Source organism: Podarcis liolepis (genome assembly GCF_965112155.1).
Source record: "Podarcis liolepis genome assembly, chromosome: 5".
NCBI lineage: Eukaryota > Metazoa > Chordata > Lepidosauria > Squamata > Lacertidae > Podarcis > Podarcis liolepis.
Window position 1 is genome coordinate 28,242,431 of NC_139556.1, and position 19,261 is coordinate 28,261,691.

Sequence of the window (19,261 nt, forward strand, 5' to 3'; positions counted from 1 at the left end):
AAGGGCTTGAGAAGTAGGGAGAGATCTGCTGCACAATCTCCCCCAACAATGCCACCTCTGCCACTGTGCCACTTACCTCTGGCACTGACGTATTGGCAAAACCTATTTGGTGTTTCGCAACTTTCTGACTAGTTGCAGGACCTTAGCCAGACCTAGCAGAGTAAACGCAGAATCCACGGAAGCAATTGGCGACTTGGCTGCAGACAGGATAGACGAAGCAGGAACCAGGAACTTGTAGTTAGGTGTTTATTATATACAGTGGACTATTTACAGGAACAGAACTCAGATCTCCAAACTCTGAACTAACACATTCCAGTTAGTAGGCCATTAATTATCACTCCCTTGAGAGAGCTTGACCAATCAGGGAGCCTCTGTTATCACCAGGCAGACTTACTCCTTCAGATTGCCTTCTGGCTGGCTGCCAAACCTTAATTGACTCTGTGTGAGTAGCTGCACGTACACAGTTTCCCAACATGACGCTGCATCACCTGCCTCTGCCAGCACCACTGCCACACGGCTCGCTGCAGTGCCTTGGCACTGATTTCCAGTGCGACCTCCCAAGATCTCATCAAAATCTCACAAGATGTCTCTGTGAGATCTCATGAGCTCTTAGCAGATACCAGTGCCGATTCCAGCACCACTTCTCCAGCGGCAGTCGAGCAGGTGGGAGCCCATGGGGACCTGAGGCAGCTGCTTCTCCATGCCTCATCACTGGGCCAGCCCTCTCCCATACAGAGGGAAGACAAGACCACAACAGCGTGAGATGGTTGTATTAAAAATGCCTGTCCTTTGGAGTTTATTAGGAACTCTTTCTACTCATCCTTTTTTTCAAACAAAGCTTATTTCCTTCCGCTAATCCATAGGTTTAAATTGGCAAAAGTTCAGTGAAAAACTGAAATGGCTCAGCAAATCTAAACCTCGGTTTTATACTTTTCATTTGAAGTCATTACTTCAGCTACCATAAAACATAAAAATTTGCTTACTCACCTTTGTCATTGTCATTATCATTATCATTACCATTATTATTAAAATTTGTATATCACCCTTCAGCCAAAGATAACAATATAAAAAGACAAAATGGACACTGTAGAAATAGTTATGAAAGGCATTTTTTCATTAAGTTCTGCAACAGGGATGAAGGTTTTGACAAGATTTGTCTTCAGGCGGCATGAGCGGTATTCAACTACATTTTACACAAAGTTGACCTACTAATATTTATGAAGGTAACTTATTTAGGTTCCTTAGTTTCAGTAGGTCTATTCGGAATGAGACTTAGTTGAATACCGCCCTCTATGTACTGCCTGTCAACAAAGAGAAGGAAGCAGACATTTAAATACAGATGTGAGGAAGAATAGCGGGAGAAAGGTAAAAATTCATTAATACTAATATCAATAGTATCCTATTATATTACAATGTTCACTGCTTCAGGCAAGCAGCATCAGCATGAGGTCACAATGGCCAGCCTCTCTTCCCTTCAGACTGCCAGCATCAACAGCATTAGGTTATAAAGGCCAGTCTCTCTCCTTCATGCATGAGACATGAACATGAGGACACAAAGGCCATTCTCCTTCAGGCAGGCATCATCAGCATGAGGTCACCATGGCTGGTCTCTCTTCTTTAGGCAGAAGGCACCAGCGTAAGGTCATAATGGCCTGTCTGTTTCCTTCAGATGGGCAGCACCAGCCAGTCGCAATTACCAGTCTCTCTCTCTCTTAGGAAAGCATCAGAATGCTCTGACCTTCTAGTTGGCAACCTCACAAGTAGCTCACAATGACGTGGCTGGCGCTGTGGTCTAAACCACTGAGCCTCTTGGGCTTGCCAATCAGAAGGCTGGATGTTCGAATTCCCATGATGGGGTGAGCTCCCATTGCTCTGTCCCAGCTCCTGCCAACCTAGCAGTTCAAAAGCATGCCAAGCCAAGTAGATAAATAGGTACCGTTGCGGTGGGAAAGTAAATGGTGTTTCTTGCGCTCTGGCTTCCATTTTGCCAGAATCAGTTTAGTCATGCTGGCCACATGACCCAGAAAGCTGTCTGTGGACAAACGCCGGCTCCCTCAGCCTGAAAGCAAGATGAGTGCCACAACCTCATAGTCACCTTTGACTGGACTTAACCGTCCAGAGGTCCTTTACCTTACCTTTTACCTTCACAAGTAGGTCACAAAGTCTCTCCTTCAAGCAGGCAGCTTCAGGATGAGGTCACAATGGCCAGTCTTTCCTTCAAGCAGGCAGCTTCAGGGTGAGGTCACAATGGTCAGTCTCTCTCCCTCCCTCAGGCAGTCAATTGGGCAGGGGCATCAGCAGACAGCAGTTTCTCATTGGGGCAGGCGGAAGCAGGAGTGTGTGGACACAGTTTGTTCTATTTTAGGTGAGCATAGCCTCTCATTCTCCTACTTGATTGTGCCTATCATTTGAGTCAGCAGCAGTGTGCAGTCAGAACAGCTGTTGGCAAGGAGAAAGGGAAAGTTGACAGGCAGGTAGTACCCCAACCACTACCATAGTGTTCTTCAATCATGGGTCCATGGATGTTGTTGGACTAGAACTTCCATCATTCCTGAACATTAGCTAATCTGGTTGGAGAGTTGAAGTCCAACATCAGGGTACACAAAGTGTACACCTCCTCAAAAGTGCTTCAAGAAATTAATACATCCGTTCAAGTTCTTTGACATAACGATGGAGGCTTGAAAAAAAGCAATTGACTTCATGTCGCAGTCATGAAGCTTGTCCAGATTGACATTTTCTGGTTTTTCGTATAATCTGATGCGTTTCTCTCCCCGCCCCCAACTACAATTTAATCATTTGGCATTTATTCTCAGGGGAAGTGTAGATGTGGATCAAAAACAGTTTTTAAATTAATATTTGTAAATGCATTCATTGATTTTTGAACTCTCTATTTTCTGTTTTCTGTTTTAAAAAGAAAAGCTGGGTAGTGCTGTTCTTTTATCATATGATAGTTTATTGTTTGATCTAGTTTTTGATATTTACCTGGAGCTCTTTTCATATTTTATTGATGTTTGCTACACTGAAGAAGAAGAAGAAGAAGAAGAAGAAGAAGAAGAAGAAGAAGAAGAGGAAGAAGAAGGATTGGATTCATTTAAAATGTGGACACATTGCCTGTGCTTGGCAAAGTCATTTGCTCCCCCTCACGTTCTGAGGTAGTATTACCGGAAATGGGTGGGCCAAGCACGTTTCCTATACATCCATCTATCTATATGTCATGGAAGTTGCTTGTAGTCTAGACAGAGACTAATGACAGAGAAAGATGACAGGCTGGGCATACCGGTATATAGACTTCTCATTTCTGGTAACGTCCTTTAGCTCTGCCTGCATACACACCCAGAAGCTCATGGAGAGAGAGATAGGGAGAGAGAGAGGCAGTGAATCCGTGTTCTATGAATAGAGTGGTCTTATGTCCTACTCTAAGGGACGTGGGTGGTGCTGTGGGTTAAACCTCAGCGCCTAGGACTTACCGATTGCATGGTCAGCGGTTCGAATCCCCGCGGTGGGTGCGCTCCCGTTGCTCGGTCCCAGCGCCTGCCAACCTAGCAGTTCGAAAGCACCCCCGGGTGCAAGTAGATAAATAGGGACCGCTTACTAGCGGGAAGGTAAACGGCATTTCCGTGTGCGGCTCTGGCTCGCCAGAGCAGCTTCGTCACGCTGGCCACGTGACCCGTAAGTGTCTGCAGACAGCACTGGCTCCCAGCCTATAGAGTGAGATGAGCGCACAACCCCAGAGTCTGTCAAGACTGGCCCGTATGGGCAGGGGTACCTTTACCTTTTATGTCCTACTCTGCAGAGGGCACTTTTCTGTTTTGAAGGACTCCAGAGTCCTCCATTTGAAGGTGTCCTCTGTTAGGGCTGAGAAGAATTTTCTCCTTGAGCCATTTTGCGGCTCTGTGTTCATATCGCCAAGGTTTATTGCCATTGGCAAATCTCAAAGCGGAAGATACCAAAAAGGATGTCCCCATCTGGCAAAACTGTCTTTGAGAACAGACTAAGGCTGGTTCTTCACGGCAGAGGCTTCCTGGTCTGCTTTCACTTTAAAATCCCTGGAAGCTATTGATTATTGTCCTCTCCTTCCTTTTCATTTATCTTCATTTATAACAATTTAGAATGCCATTGTTATTATATGCGTAATTGGCATCTCCTGATAAAAATAGGTCAGATCGGAGGATTTTCAAATTTGCTGACTATTAACATTGGTTCAGGGAGTGCTGTGCATAATGGCTATAGTATATAAAATCAATAAATAATTACAGCATAATGGGCCTGCCTTTTTAATGGCTTAAATTATAAGCACGGTTTTGCAATGTGCACTCATGTCTTAAGGACAGTGGTTGCCCCCCCTTCTTCTGGCTCCAGCTGGGCCTTTGAAGGGCAAAAAGAGGGATGAATAATGTATCCCAATTTGGGAACTGTCATATGCAGCAAACCACCAATGGCACATACCAGATGACCTCAAAGCTCTTGACTCTGCAATGAAGACTGGCCATGGTGTCTCTAGGACTTGAAAGGCATCATGGTGCAGTGGTTAAACAGGGCATACATTGGAAGGTTGGTGTCACACTCAGAAGCACTTCCTACTTCCCCATAGCTCATCAGATACAAGAAGCTAGTTCCTGAGTTCTTGTCATACTCTAGCATGGTGTTTCCAATTAACAGAACCCAGATAGAAATGAGCTTTGTTCTCAATGGCTCCCACTTAAGTTCTATGGAACAAGGTAAAAAAGTTCCAGTGTGGTCAATAGACTGAGGAGTAGAGTAAAACTTACCCACCCCACAGTCCAGGCTGTGACGTCACCATAAGCAGGGAGCAGATTTAGCCCTACATAGGAATGAGTAGTGATGTTTTCCCAGTAGTGATGTATGGAAGTGAGAGCTGGACCATAAAGAAGGCTGATCGCCGAAGAATTGATGCTTTTGAGTTATGGTGCTGGAGGAGACTCTTGAGAGTCCCATGGACTGCAAGAAGATCAAACCCATCCATTCTTAAGGAAATCAGCCCTGAGAGCTCACTGGAAGGACAGATCCTGAAGCTGAGTCTCCAATACTTTGGCTACCTCATGAGAAGAGAAGACTCCCTGGAAAAGAACCTGATGTTGGGAAAGATGGAGGGCACAAGGAGAAGGGGATGACAGAGGACGAAGTGGTTGGACAGTGTTCTCGAAGCCACCAGCATGAGTTTGACCAAACTGCAGGAGGCAGAGGAAGACAGGAGTGCCTGGCATGCTCTGGTCCATGGGGTCACGAAGAGTTGGATACGACTAAACGACTAAACAACAACAACAGGAATGAGGAATCGGTAGGTCTCCAGTTATTATAAGATTATAGTTTCCATTAAGCCTGACCATTGGCTATGCTGGCTGAGGCTGATGGGAGTTGGATCCCAACAACATCTGGAGGACCACAGGTTGCCCACTCTTGAGCCACACCACACTTGCATCAAACATTGAGGAAACACACCAGGGCCCATCACTACCACAGGGTTTTGGTAATATGACAAAGTTGCAAGTTTTAAACAGTTTTGGATTTTGCAAAAGAAAAAAAGAAAACAAATAAATTCCTGCCCACCTCACATTCATCATAGGCAATTTGTTATTATCAGATAATGACATCTTTTAACCAAAATAATAGCGTCTCACAGTCAGGCAGTAAGCAAGCCGCATAAGGAAACTGTTCATTATGGAGCTCTGCGGCTAGTATATTACATGAACAAAACACTGGAATTCTTCACTTCAGTCTGAAAAGCGCAAAATCCTCAGTGATCTGAGTGGGGCTGGAGCCCATGTGAAACATCTACCATATATAAAACGTGTCCCCCCCAACAATTAGCTAGGGATATATATACACACACACACACACACACACACACACACACACACACACACACACACACACACTGTCTGTGTGTGTGTGTGTAGTCAGTATACCATGCAGACTATAGGTGCAAAGTTGCTCAGGTTGGTATCATAGCAACAAAACCAATATTCTAGCACCCTAATTTGCATATATGGTGTGGGGGCGGACTAGTCTCTATTCTTAGATTCAGATTTAGCAGATACCAGTAATTAATCATGTGTCAAGGGTGCTTCCAACCCTTTATTGTAAACAAAAAAAGAACACCATCACTTCTGCAGTTCTGGATACCTGCACACACCAACCTAGCATCTAGGCAGCTACTCCCAGGTCCACAATCTATGGAGCAGTTGCAGCAACTGGGGACCACTCCCCCTCCACCAGTTTATGTACCTTTCCCTGACAGGCTGCATGCACCTAGCCAGAGACTATGCCTGTGTAGAAGCTGCCCCTGCTCTTCCTCCTTCAGTTCTGTCCTGGTTCTGGGAGACAGTGGTGCAGGAGAGGGTGGGGAAGCATCCGGCCTTTCACTTGCCTGTCCTGCCTCTTCCTCCAGTTCTGAAGCCCCCCCCCCCCACCTCTGATTCTCACCTCCTGTCTTGTACAGGCCCCCACAAACCACGGTCCCCCTCTCCCGAGTCAGCCCACTTCCAGCAGTGCACACTCCCCAGCGTTCTGCCACTCCCTGATGTCATGAAGGAAACAGGCTCTGTATGCATTTAAACCTTTTGTTACGCTTTGGCATGTGTTGATTCATTTCAATATATGCAACTGTAAAGTTGCCAGGCCATATTCCCTCTCCTTTTCCATGAAATGCTTCCCTTACGCATCTCTAGCCATTGATCTCCTCCTTGCAGCTCCAGTAATAGGGCATCCTATCCACAGCAATTCCTGCAATGAAGTTACCTTAAGGCATGGGTAGGCAAACTAAGGCCCAGGGGCAGGATCTGGCCCAATCGCCTTCTAAATCTGGCCCGCGGATGGTCTGGGAATCAGAGTGTTTTTACATGAGTAGACCGTGTGCTTTTATTTGAAATGCATCTCTGGGTTATTTGTGGGGCATGGGAATTCATTCATTTCCCTACAAAAAATATAGTCCGGCCCCCCACAAAGTCTGAGGGGCAGTGAACCGGCCCCCTGCTGAAAAAGTTTGCTGCCCCCTGTAAGGTGTTATGCCAAACAGGGAATAGTAAGAAACATGAGGGTGGGCACACAAGGCCTTCCTCAATTTTCCCTGCATGCCAGGCTCTGTGTTGAATTGAGAAGGTCCACAGGAGGCCCTTAAATGAGCTCATCTGGAAACAATTGGAAAATTCTGCCTGACCCTGGGCTATCTGAGTTCCCAGTTGTGTTGATGCTTCTAAGCATATCCATCTGAATACCTGGCACAGAGAATGCCAAAGATAGAGAGCATGGGAGCTGATATCACCCCACATGCTGAACATTATCTTTTTAACAAGCAAACCAACTAATATGGCTGCTAGTCACACAATCTGAATAATGACTAAGGGCCCCTCAGACATCTTTTTTGTTATTTTTGTGCATGGTTATATCTGCTCATGGGATGCGGGTGGCACTGTGGGTTAAACCACAGAGCCTAGGATTTGCTGATCAGAAGGTCGGCGGTTCGAATCCCCATCACGGGGTGAGCTCCCATTGCTCGGTCCCTGCTCCTGCCAACCTAGCAGTTCGAAAGCACATCAAAGTGCAAGTAGATAAATAGGTACCGCTCCGGCGGGAAGGTAAACAGCATTTCTGTGTGCTGCTCTGGTTCGCCAGAAGCGGCTTAGTCATGTTGGCCACATGACCCAGAAGCTGTACGCCGGCTCCCTCGGCCAATAAAGCGAGATGAGTGCTGCAACCCCAGAGTTGTCTGCGACTGGACCTAATGGTCAGGGGTACCTTTACCTTCACCTATATCTGCTCATGAGTGTATATGGGCAGTTATACATGATTTTTAATACTGTTTATATCTGCAAAAGTTTTGGGTCAGACACACTGCTTTGTTTCCAGTTGGTGCTTGTTGGATAGCTTCCTGTTGAAAGCCTGTATTTTATGTGCCACAGATCTTCCGGGGCAGAGGGGTTGTCCCACTTTCTTTGTGCTATAGTGCAAAAGTGCCCCTCCGGATGGCAGTAACAGAGTAACGTTGGGAAAGCAGAACAGAACAACCAAGGAAGCAGAACACGGTGCGGACAGTTCAGTATAAATCTGCCATCAATTCATCAATGACATGTTACAGGATACACCCACATAATAAACACCAGTCTGGAGTGGCCTGAGGGTAAGGTCATTTTGCATGCAAAACATACAGGTACGTCCTGCAATTCAGCTCCAGACCCTTCCCATGTGGCTTAAAGAAATTTTGGAATGGGGCTCTTCCACTCTGTAACCACATTCAGAGATCCGGCAAGTAAACTATTAAATTGATATCCCCCAGGAAAACTCTGTCTGTCTTTCTGCCCCTTTTAATGGCTCTGCTTTACTGATGCGTGTGTGTTTCGGAGTGACAATAACCTTCATAATACTCAGGCATTAGGTGAGAAAACATAAACACAACTCACACTGTTTTGTTTTGCTGAAAAGCTGGGATGGCTGCCAGGTAATGCTACACTTTCTATGAAGTAGCACAGCAGAGTCTTGCCTAGTTATCAAATGGAAGTGGTTGGTTTCAAGGAGACATTTGTAGCTGTGCTTCCCTTGTGCTTCCTGTGTGACTGTGTGTGGAGGGAGTGCTGCTCTCCAGCTTGGGGGCTGATTCCCCAAGTGGAGAAGCTTTAAAGAGTAAGATGTCTAACCCAGCCCTTTTAAACTGCTTTAAGATGGAGACTGTTAACCCTTCACTACACCCAACAGAGACATTAGATGGACTTAGGGCATGGGAACCTGTGGTCCTCCAGATGTTGGATTCCATCAGCTCCAGCCAGCGTGGCCTATGGTCAAGGGTGATGGATGCTGTAATCCAACAGCATTTGGAGTGTCACACACCTGCTGGCTCCACCCACTCACCAAGGCTTAATATGTGCCAAAAGGCACCAGAACTCAGGCTAGGAGTCATGTAATACTCAATAAAAACACTTGGAATGTCGTGAAGAAAAAAAATATGATCATCATGGATACTGTACAGCTAATTTAAAACATATGTACATCATTGCTCTTTGTTGTTCTTATTGATGTGATGTTTTTATGGAACAAAATTTGAATACACTATATCAATGCCAGCACTGAATCCTGGAATAGATGAAGAAAAGTAGGGGAACACTGCTACCCTTTGACATTTTCCACCTGAGGCATCAGCCTTAGTCTGTCTAATGGTAGGGCTGGCTCACCACATGCAAATCTCTCCTTCTCACCATGGTAAGGATGGCAATGAGGCTTACTCCCAGGAAAGCATGCATAAAATTGCAGCCTTAATGCCTCCATGGAGGATTAGAGAGCCTCTAAAGACTACACAGTGCTGTGAAATTAGCTTCATCTGTGCCCACCTTCCATGTTTTAATTACGTTTGTGAAATCTCAGCAACACATTTCAAAATTCTGCGGAATGTAAAGCAGTTTATAGCTGGCAGGTGTGTCTAGTTTGCATGCACCAGATAGTTGGTCTGTGAACAATTTGCCAACTCCATTTAGCAATTTTTTGATAATTTAAATAGCATGCTATCATCTTTGAATATCTGGGGAAACCCCATGGAATCAGAAGAGCTGGGAACACAATTGCAGGCAGGTCTGAAGAAAGAAAGCAGGAAGTGTCAGGGCTGGTGATCTGACAGCAAGCAGGAGCAAGCACTTCAACAGCAACCTGTACTTTAGCAACAGGTTGCAAGACAGAGTCAATAATTTCATAGGACCCTATAGTTGATAGCTGTGATATGACTCTGGCCATCTCTAGTAGTGGTGCTGTAGCAAAGCAAGGAGGATGGCAGTAATACTCTTACCCAGTAAGCTACCCACACTGATGCAGAAAATAAAGTGCATTCATTCATTCATTAGTAATTGGAGAAAGGCTATAGCTCAGTGGTAGAACACATACTTTGCATTAAAAAAGCTCATGTCCAATCCTTGGTCTTTCCATGTAAGGCTTGAAGAGACCCCTATTTGAAGCCCTGGAGGGTTTTTGCCACTCAACAATACTGAGATAGATGGAAAATGGATTGACTAAGGCTGTGTTCCAGTGTGCATGGCATACTACAGAGCACAAGATGGCAAGTATCTGTCCTGAGGGAGCTTGCACAGAGACCAGGAGGTCAAATGGTCCCCCCATATATCTGTTAACTGATAGTGGCTGAGGAATTTTGTATCTTACCTACTGGTGCCCAGTGAATGGTCCGCATGTGTTTGGTACTATTGTGCAGATTCTTAACAGATTTATCCTGAGGAGGATCCTGACCATTAGGAGCACCTCGTGAGTTGCATTGGGCTTTCTAAAGGAAATGTTGGCTATAAAAAGTGCTTGATCTGTTTGCCTTTTAAGCATTGTGTTCTTATTTTTAACATGCAAATGTGTTAGATGAACTTATTAACACAGTTAGCATGTTGACGTCTACTCATACACTATCAATTTTGTAAGCTGCTGGGTAGCCCAGCTTCGGGGTTTCACTCTCGAAATGAAAATAATTGAATTTCTCTCTTGACTACACAATGAGAAGAAGCTGGATAAATGAGTGCTGTGAAAACATGTTATCTAAGTACAGGGGGCTTTCAGATCCTGCAGAATGTACTCTCTTGCAAAAGTAATTGAAGGAAAATAAATTAGAAAAGCAGACAAGGGAGGCTTAGGCAATCTTAAGCAAAGTAATGATTCATATATTTAATGGACAAGCGCCTTGTTATGCTACTGTCAATAGTATATATGTGTACATTCTAAAGCCACAAAGATGATCTATATAACTGGACGTCATCACGTCTAAAGAACAGCATCGGTCAACATTAGTATTTTGACTATAATATTATAAATCTAGAAGCAAGTTCAATCCCGCCACATCACAAAATTGGCATCACCTATCTGTATTACATTTTGAGTAATGTCAAGCAGGGCTAGCTGCAGGTGTGAAGGGTGGTTGGCTAAGGGACCTCTGGTGGGACTCATCCTACATCAGTGGCCTTCCTAGCAGCCTGACATGGTAGTTCTGGGCATAGCAGCACTTTGCTATGCACCAGCCCCCATTTTAATTTCCAATAGTGCCCTCAAATGTGGCAACACTTTGGGCCTTGTGGGAAATGAAAAGGGCCACCATGATAATTTCCTACAGTGCGGTGGATTGATGCAATACCAGTAGCATTGCAGAAAATTAAAATAGTGGCTGGGCAGGCAACACTGATTGGACAACTCAGGGCAAGACTCAGCAGTTGGTCTTGCTGGGACCTCAGCAGTTGCTTGATGATGATGCATATTAATGTTGAGCCTAGTATGAGGCAAGTGGCAGAGCAGGCCTACCATGTAGCACAGTGAAGCATTGTGCTTCAGGCAGCATGGGGGGCATGAATAGATAAAAGAACAGACTGGTATCTGAATAACAGAGCACAAGGTTTTGTAACACGTGGGCCCTACCATAAGAAAGCCACCATTTGGGGCTCTGTTTCAGGCAGTAAAATATGTTGAGCTTTCTGAATGACCCCTCAATGAGAAGAACAGTAGAGGCTCATCCTTGGCTTTCACAGAACATGCCTGAGAGAGCAATACCACAGAAGGAAGCAGGAAGTCAACACCAGTGCCTCTGTGTCTTTTCTTCACAGCAGAATTGTGAACAAAATGTCACGTTCTACACAGGAAGACTCCATCCATTTGCCTTCCCTGCTCTGAAGACTTTCCAACTTTAAGGTCCAGGTAGTGCAATGAAGTAGGTCTCAAGCTGTGACCATGAGAATTCTGGCCTGGAGCATTCCCCTTCCCTTTTTCTGTTTCAGGTGAGGACTTTGGTAATATGGTAAGGACAAAATTGTGTGTGTGTGTGTGTCCCACCCCCATTTCTTATTTTCACAAAAATTCATTTTGATACAGTTGCGTTTTTATGGATCTTCTCAATAGGTACCCATATAAATATTGGATGGTGGTGATGATGAGGATTAGCCCCCTTGGCTCAACACCCTGTGTGGAGAAACCTCCCACAGCACCCTAAATCCAGTGCTGATCCCTTTTCACCCATATGACAACTCAGTATTCCATCAAACAAACAGGGAGCAAACAGTTGCAAACACAAGAGAGACACAATCTGACAATCTTGGGGTTGGGTACACAGTATGTTTCCGAGCACAATTCAAAGTGTTGGTGCTGACCTTTAAAGCCCTAAACGGCCTCGGTCCAGTATACTGTACCTGAAGGAGTGTCTCCACCCCCATTGTTCTACCCAGATGCTGAGGTCCAGCTCCGAGGACCTTCTGGCGGTTCCCTCAATGTGAGAAGCCAAGTTACAGGGAACCAGGCAGAGGGCCTTCTTGGTAGTCACACCTGCCCTATAGAATGCCCTCCCACCAGATGTCAAAGAGAACAACTACTACCAGACTTTTAGAAGACATCTGAAGGCAGCCCTGTTTAGGGAAGCTTTTAATGTTTGATGGACTACTGTTTTTTAATATTTTGTTAATATTAAAACAAGAGTGGCTGGGGAAACCCAGCCAGATGGGCGGGGTATAAATTATTATTATTATTATTATTATTATTATTATTATTATTAGCGCAAACAAACATCATCTGCCAAGAAAAGCTGAGTTCAGTGACCTGCCTAAATTAAGCAAAGGTGCATATATTTCCTAAATACATGGCACAAAGAGTAAGAACAGCAACAACCTGTGCAGAACAGTTAAGCACCCCTCTCTACATGTGATTCCCCTCTGGCTTCAGAGATTTCTCCAGGCACACTTTAAAGCAGGGGAAGGTGCCACTGGGCAGAAAGTATCTGATGGTTCATTAATGAACTATTGGAAACTTTTGCTGGAATGCTTCCAAGGATGCTGGACTAGGAAGATCTTGATTTCATCCATCCCGTAAGGCACTTCTTAAGCAAAAGACTAAACTGAGGTTCACTTAACATAAATTAGATATGACTTAACTATTAAGAGATCTGGGTTAGGTACTCTTGCTTTATACATTTAAAACTCTCAGGGATTTGGGTGAAAGAAGGAAAAGTAGACCCCAAAAGACTTGAGTCTGCCCACCTAACATTAAAGCCTACCTTCAATGTAAACTTGCTTTTCAGAGAAAAAAGTGGATGCTGTATTTTCAGAATACTAGTACCTATCACACTTGCAGACATTTGTGGGATGCACTGAGCTCTGGCTGGCTTCCTAATTCTAAAAAAAAAATAAAGGTGAAATGTCATTTGATGATGTTTTGCTGTCTGACTGGTCCACTGAGGGGCAAACTGCACGTTACACAGAGTATCATGGATTTTCTTTTCTTTTAATGAGAGGCATCTATAATAAGAAGTGAGGAGGTTATGCCTCAGCTGATGATGAGGATATTCCTCACTTTCCCCCCTAACTGACGGTGGTTTCTCACAAAATGGCACCCTCCCATGTCACTTCTCCCACATGCATAAACACACACCCCCCCCCCACGGGGGAGGGGATGCACATTCCTGTATGCCTGTATAGAGAATAAATAGGATCAATGCCCTATTCCAAGCTAAAAACAATGACAACAACCCTCTCCACCGACAGCTTCAGCTTACTTGCCAACCTTTCTTTTTCTTCTAATGCTAATGTCTCCCTGTTATCTATTCCAAAGAAATCCACACTGTCTCTGACTGCCTTTTTGCTAGATTGTTTCCCTTTGATAATTCAGCCTCCACCATGTCATGAGTTTAGAATCCAAGATTTCCTTCTGCCCCCGAAGTCTAGATTACGAGGTGAGCTATAGGTCTGGGTGTTAGAAAGGTATTTCTCTCTCCAGCCTGAAGCAAAACATTTCTAAACTGATGTGAAGAGCTAAAAAAACCCAAAAAAACCCCCAGCAGTATTTTTCTGATTCATTATCACTAAGATTTTCATTGTAACGTAATATGTATAAGGACCCTAACAATGGTATGTTCTTATTTTTGCCATCAACATGTTTTGCAAGCATTGATTTTCTTAGGAAACCAAACACTCCCTCAAAGAAACAGGATGTTATGCATTATAGAAATGTCTCCTAAATTTGCTTGTTTTATGTTTAAATGCTTTCTTTAAAGAAAAGTATAGCTCAAAGGATGTGCATGTTGGGTGTGTTTTTTTAATAGATAAAAAAAATTCAATACATTTATTTTATTTTTCTTGCACCCATGGACTGAACTCTCCCTGTTACAGCAACAGTTTTCCATTGTCCTGTAAGCATTGTTCCTACCCACCAGCATGCAATGTGCCCTATTCCCCAGTGAAAGCAACCAAGGAAGGTTATTATAATGTATGCCAAATCATTATTCAAAATGTTGCAGATAATTTCCCCATCATTTTCGTGTTCCTATGGCAGCATGGCACAATCTCTCTCCTCCTACATAAGGCTCTGTAGAACAAGAAAAAGATTGCTGTAATCCTTTTCTTCCCATGACACCCGAGAACTGTAATCTTCTTGCTATGTTAGTGGCAAATTCCTATCTGTTAATGTCAAGCCTGACTTTACAAGGAAAAGTTCCTGCAAGCCTTCATTGTATTGGTAAATAGCTATGGGAGGTTGAAAAAAGTGGGGGCAGCCCAAAGCAAGGCTGAAGATTGAACCCAAAGCTATAATTCAGTTGTGAGTTTGACATGCCCTTTTACGTGGGGATTTTAATTGAATTATGGCCTGTTATACCATAGCATTTAAGGGTATTCATGTACAAATTTAAGGAATATGGAAATGCACTACATAGTAAGCTGCTTTATACTGATCCTGATCATTGATCCAGTTGTAGTCCAAAATACTGTATCTGGAAGATACTGTATAACAACAACAACAACGGGATATTCAAATAGCCAGCATAGCTGCAGATCAGCCTCAACACAATGGTCAAATGTTATTATTTTATTTAAATGGCACAACTTAATCCTTTCCACCCCAAAGTCTCAGCAGCGGTAACAAAAGTAAATGAGTGTTGTTTGGAGAAGACCAACAACAGATTTTTTATAGCATTATCCAGTGCTTTTTTTCAAAAAAAATAAATGTTTAGGGGTACTCTCATTTTCCTACTCATATTGAAATACTGCCCCTCAATGAGGCCAAACTTAAACTCACAAAATGTTTAGTGGTATGCGTACCCCTGTGTACACCCCCCCTAAAAAAGCACTGGCATTATCTTCTCCTCTCCTCAACCTTTTCTATTTTAAAGGAGGCAAGGAGAAGGTTTATGACAGGATATTACCGGAGGAAATGTGTGTGAAACAGACATCTTGATATGGAATTTTCTGCCTAAGGTACATTTTGTTCTTGAATGGCTGATGTGTGGTATTACCTAGATCTCACTCTCTGTCTTCATTCTATTTCTCTGTTGCCCCCTTCTTTTTTAAGATGATAAAGAAAATGTGCAAGACCATTAGATTAACGTAAAGATACGGATGAGTTGGCTTTAGAGGCAGAGAAGTTAGGGAAAACAATGTCCCTATAGCAACCATAACTCAGCCATGGGGCACCTAGAATGTCTTTTGGTACTGCACAGGATGTTAATTTCATAGCTCTGTCCTTCATTGTAGAGTGTGACCAGGATGCTCTGGGGCTCAGGCTGACAAAAGAGTAGACTTGAATGGCCTGACTTCAGCATGAACTGCATCAATAAAATAATAAAAAATGAAAATCCACTCACACAACAGCTCTGTCAGATACAAAAGAGTGGGGCAAAGATTCTAAAATTTGTTTGCAGAGCAATCTGAACCTCTGATCTGCTGCAGCAGGCAGAGTTTGGATGTTGCAGAGGTGCCCCTCCCCCTGTCCCTGCTAAGTTTCACCTGTGTGGACCTCCACCACTGTGGAGATCACAGTTGCATCCACCAAAAGTGTGGGTAGAAGTTGATTCCAGAGGAAACCCTTGAATGAGCAAGGGGAGAGGAAAGGGATGCAGCTGGACAAGCCAAGGATCTGCTGGATGCTAAGGCAGCCCAGCTACTAGTGATGGACCCAATCTGGACCTCTCCCTTGTGCTAGAGTGCACACAACAAAAAATGGGACAGAACCACTCCACCCCACCCCATTCACTGTGGGCAGTGCAAACAGCAGGGCTTCGGATACAGTAGAGATTTACTCTGCTACTCTGTTCAGCCCTGCACTTTCCTAACTTTACCCCAAAGACTTTTGGGTCAGACTGGAGTTGTAACCTGTTAGTGATGGGCAAACCTATCAATTTTTGGTTTCTCACTTTTCTACAATGGGTTGTTGTTGTTTTTTTAGTCCTCATGAAAATTCACCAGCATTTTAGTGTTGATTTCTCCTCCCATATACATTTTTTGCATGCTGTTTCGCCTAAAAAACACATTTTGTGCAAAACATTTCTCCTAAGAAGTTATTTTCAGTCATATATGCATTCACGCCCACACTTTATTTGAATTTGTGTACACATGACTTGGTTGAAGAACGGCATTGCAAATTCAGAGAAGTGCCTATTTTGAAGGATGGTTGCATTTTGAGTTCGCTTATTGTTTCAGGTAGTATAAATTGGGTAGGTTGAGTGCAGACTGAATCAAATTCATGCCCCATCCCTACCCATTAATTGGTGTAGCCCTTTACCTAGTACCTAGGACACACAACATATTCACCAACATCATTTTAGGGGCATCTTTGACAAAAATGATTCATGGGTGCACATCATGAATATAAGAGGAACTCAATGGGGGGGGGAGAATGGGTGCAGCCATCACTGCAATTTACATTTACAAGCTCACAAGAGTTCCAGTGAACTCAGCAAGTAAACAGACTGAAACCAGAGATGAAATGAGGTCCCACCAGGATCCAATCTCATTCATCATGGTTTGTTAACATAACAGAAAACAGACTCTTTTCCATCAGTGGATGAGGATGTATTAGGTCGGAAGGCATGACAAAACATAAAGCTCTTAAACCCCTACACTCCTTTTTTTATACTGTCAAAGGGAGGGGGGGGGAAATGCCATTAGGAAAATTCCAGAACTTTAGGTCTGTCTCGTCTTGTAGAGGTAATGCCTATTGGAAATGGCATTTGCTTGTGCTTCGGGAGGGCTCCATTTGCAGCCATTATAGATTTGTTCCAACAGTTATGTCATCACCCAAAGCAGCCACCTTTAAATCCAGAGTAATCTCTGGCAAGGCAAGGCAAGGTAGGAAATTCTCCTGTGCACGATTGCGAGGACTGTGAGTTAGGAAATGCTCCGCTCGCTGTTACAGGCGGCAGAAAAGAAAAAAGGAGCAGACTTTCAGAGGCCTCTTCCGAGAAAGGATACAGGGCTCTGCACCCTTTGTGATGCCTTTAGGAGGAAATAAAGTAATGTGCGCTCAGTTACATCAGTATCAAAAGGAGAGGAGCAAAAAGAGCTGAGGTGACAAATGGGCTGCTTCATTCAGCAGTATACTTCCCAATACTTTGTTCTTCCTCAAAGAGGGAGATGACATATTCCCCTAAACACAAAAGGTATATGTCAGCAGGCAAGCTACACCCGCTGAATACACTTCTCTGAGAGCTCCATTGCTGAAATGTATGGGAAAGGAAGAAAGTATCTTCCGCCCCACCCCACCCCATCCTGTCAGTAATTTATATAGTACTTGGTCGAGAGACTTCCTCTAGGTGAAAACTGTTAATTCAGTAGCTGGTGTGATGCTCCTGTGCCAGAGGCTTGCAAAAATAGTGCATTTTGGGTGGTGAGCCACAAAACCATTGTTGCTGGCAGTGTGGCATCATTGCAAGGCATCAGAAACATTAACTCCTGGAAGTGTCTGCAGTAGCCACAGAAACTACATATCCCAGGCTTCCTCAGCCTCGGCCCTCCAGCTGTTTTGAGACTACAATTCCCATCATCCCTGAGCACTGGTACTGCTAGCTAGGGATCATGGGAGTTGTAGACCAAAAACATCTGGAGGGCCGAGGTTGAGGAAGAAGAAGAAGAAGAAGAGGAGGAGGAGGAGGAGGAGGAGGAGGAGGAGGAGGAGGAGGAGTTTGGATTTGATATCCCGCTTTATCACTACCCGAAGGAGTCTCAAAGCAGCTAACATTCTCCTTTCCCTTCCTCCCCCACAACAAACACTCTGTGAGGTGAGTGGGGCTGAGAGACTTCAAAGAAGTGTGACTAGCCCAGGGTCACCCAGCAGCTGCATGTGGAGGAGCGGGGACGCGAACCCGGTTCACCAGATTACAAGCCTACCGCTCTTAACCACTACACCACACTGGCTCCCAAGGATATTTGCAGCAGCTGCTTTGTCTAGCTCAGGAGTGGAAAACTCTCTTCATATTCTCTTGCGGCGAACCTGCGAGGAGCCATATGCGGATAGTAGAAAGAAGGGAATAGTTGTCATGGGTCAGGAGTCAGCTTCACCTGCTGAACAGCAGCCTGAAGGGGGAGAAGGCAGTGTGACTCCAGCTGCAGCTGATCAGCCTTCAAGGAGAGGGAGGAGAAGTTACTCAGGAGAACCAGCTGGCTTCAGCCTTCTTAAGCAGAGCTTCCAGCAGCAGTCAGATGTTGGTAACAATGCCTGTGGTTCCCAGCCCTACCTTGCTGTTTCCTGCTTTCTGCCTGGACCCTTGGCTTTGTGATTATTGGGTTGTCTGACTATGCAGATTGCTGTTTGCCCAACCCTTGGAACAGCCCTGACTTCATATGCCGACCCTGCCTCCAGGCAAGCACACCTCAGAGACTCTTTATCTTCTGTTTGCTTGGCCTCACACTCCACAGAGTTCTGCATGCTGTTGCTCGCCAATGGGACTATGACAAAAGTGGGTGGAGCAAAGGATGTGACTGTACAGTAAGCTACCTTCTAGCCACACAGAAGTCAGGGGCCTCTCCATCCAGGTATTATCACAGTTCAATGACATATTCCTGACAAGCAAAAACACATAAGACAAAGAGAAATGTTGGTGAGGGGTGAGGCTTAAGGAAAGGGAGTGTGACCTGGGAAGTTTATGTTCCTACGTTCTAGGAAGAGTCCTGAATACTACACAGAGAGGCCTGGAGGTCACAGGTCACACCCCTGCCATAGACCAAGGGCAGCTTGTGACCAAGCTAGACACAACCCCTATCCATATACAGTGGCACCTCAGGTTACATACGCTTCAGGTTACATATGCTTCAGGTTACAGACTCCGCTAACCCAGAAATATTACCTCGGGTTAAGAACTTTGCTTCAGGATGAGAACAGAAATTGTGCAGCGGTGGTGCAACAGCAGCAGGAGGCCCCGTTAGCTAAAGTGGTGCTTCAGGTTAAGAACAGTTTCAGGTTAAGCACGGACCTCCGGAACGATTTAAGTACTTAACCCGAGGCACCACTGTATGGTAGTCCAATGGGA

General features: G+C 44.5%; 1 long non-coding RNA gene across 2 annotated transcripts; it reads right to left on the bottom strand.

The window, feature by feature from the left end:
- Positions 1 to 232: 232 nt before the first annotated feature.
- On the bottom strand, positions 233 to 18,631 carry LOC310706709. Of its 2 annotated transcripts, XR_014526098.1 has the most exons (4): positions 18,470 to 18,631; positions 13,022 to 13,139; positions 2,136 to 2,439; positions 233 to 1,301 (listed from the first exon to the last, which is right to left on the bottom strand). It is a non-coding gene; the product is annotated as an uncharacterized lncRNA (long non-coding RNA). The 2 variants fall into 2 exon arrangements; XR_014526099.1 differs by having other exon boundaries at positions 233 to 2,439.
- Positions 18,632 to 19,261: the final 630 nt, after the last annotated feature.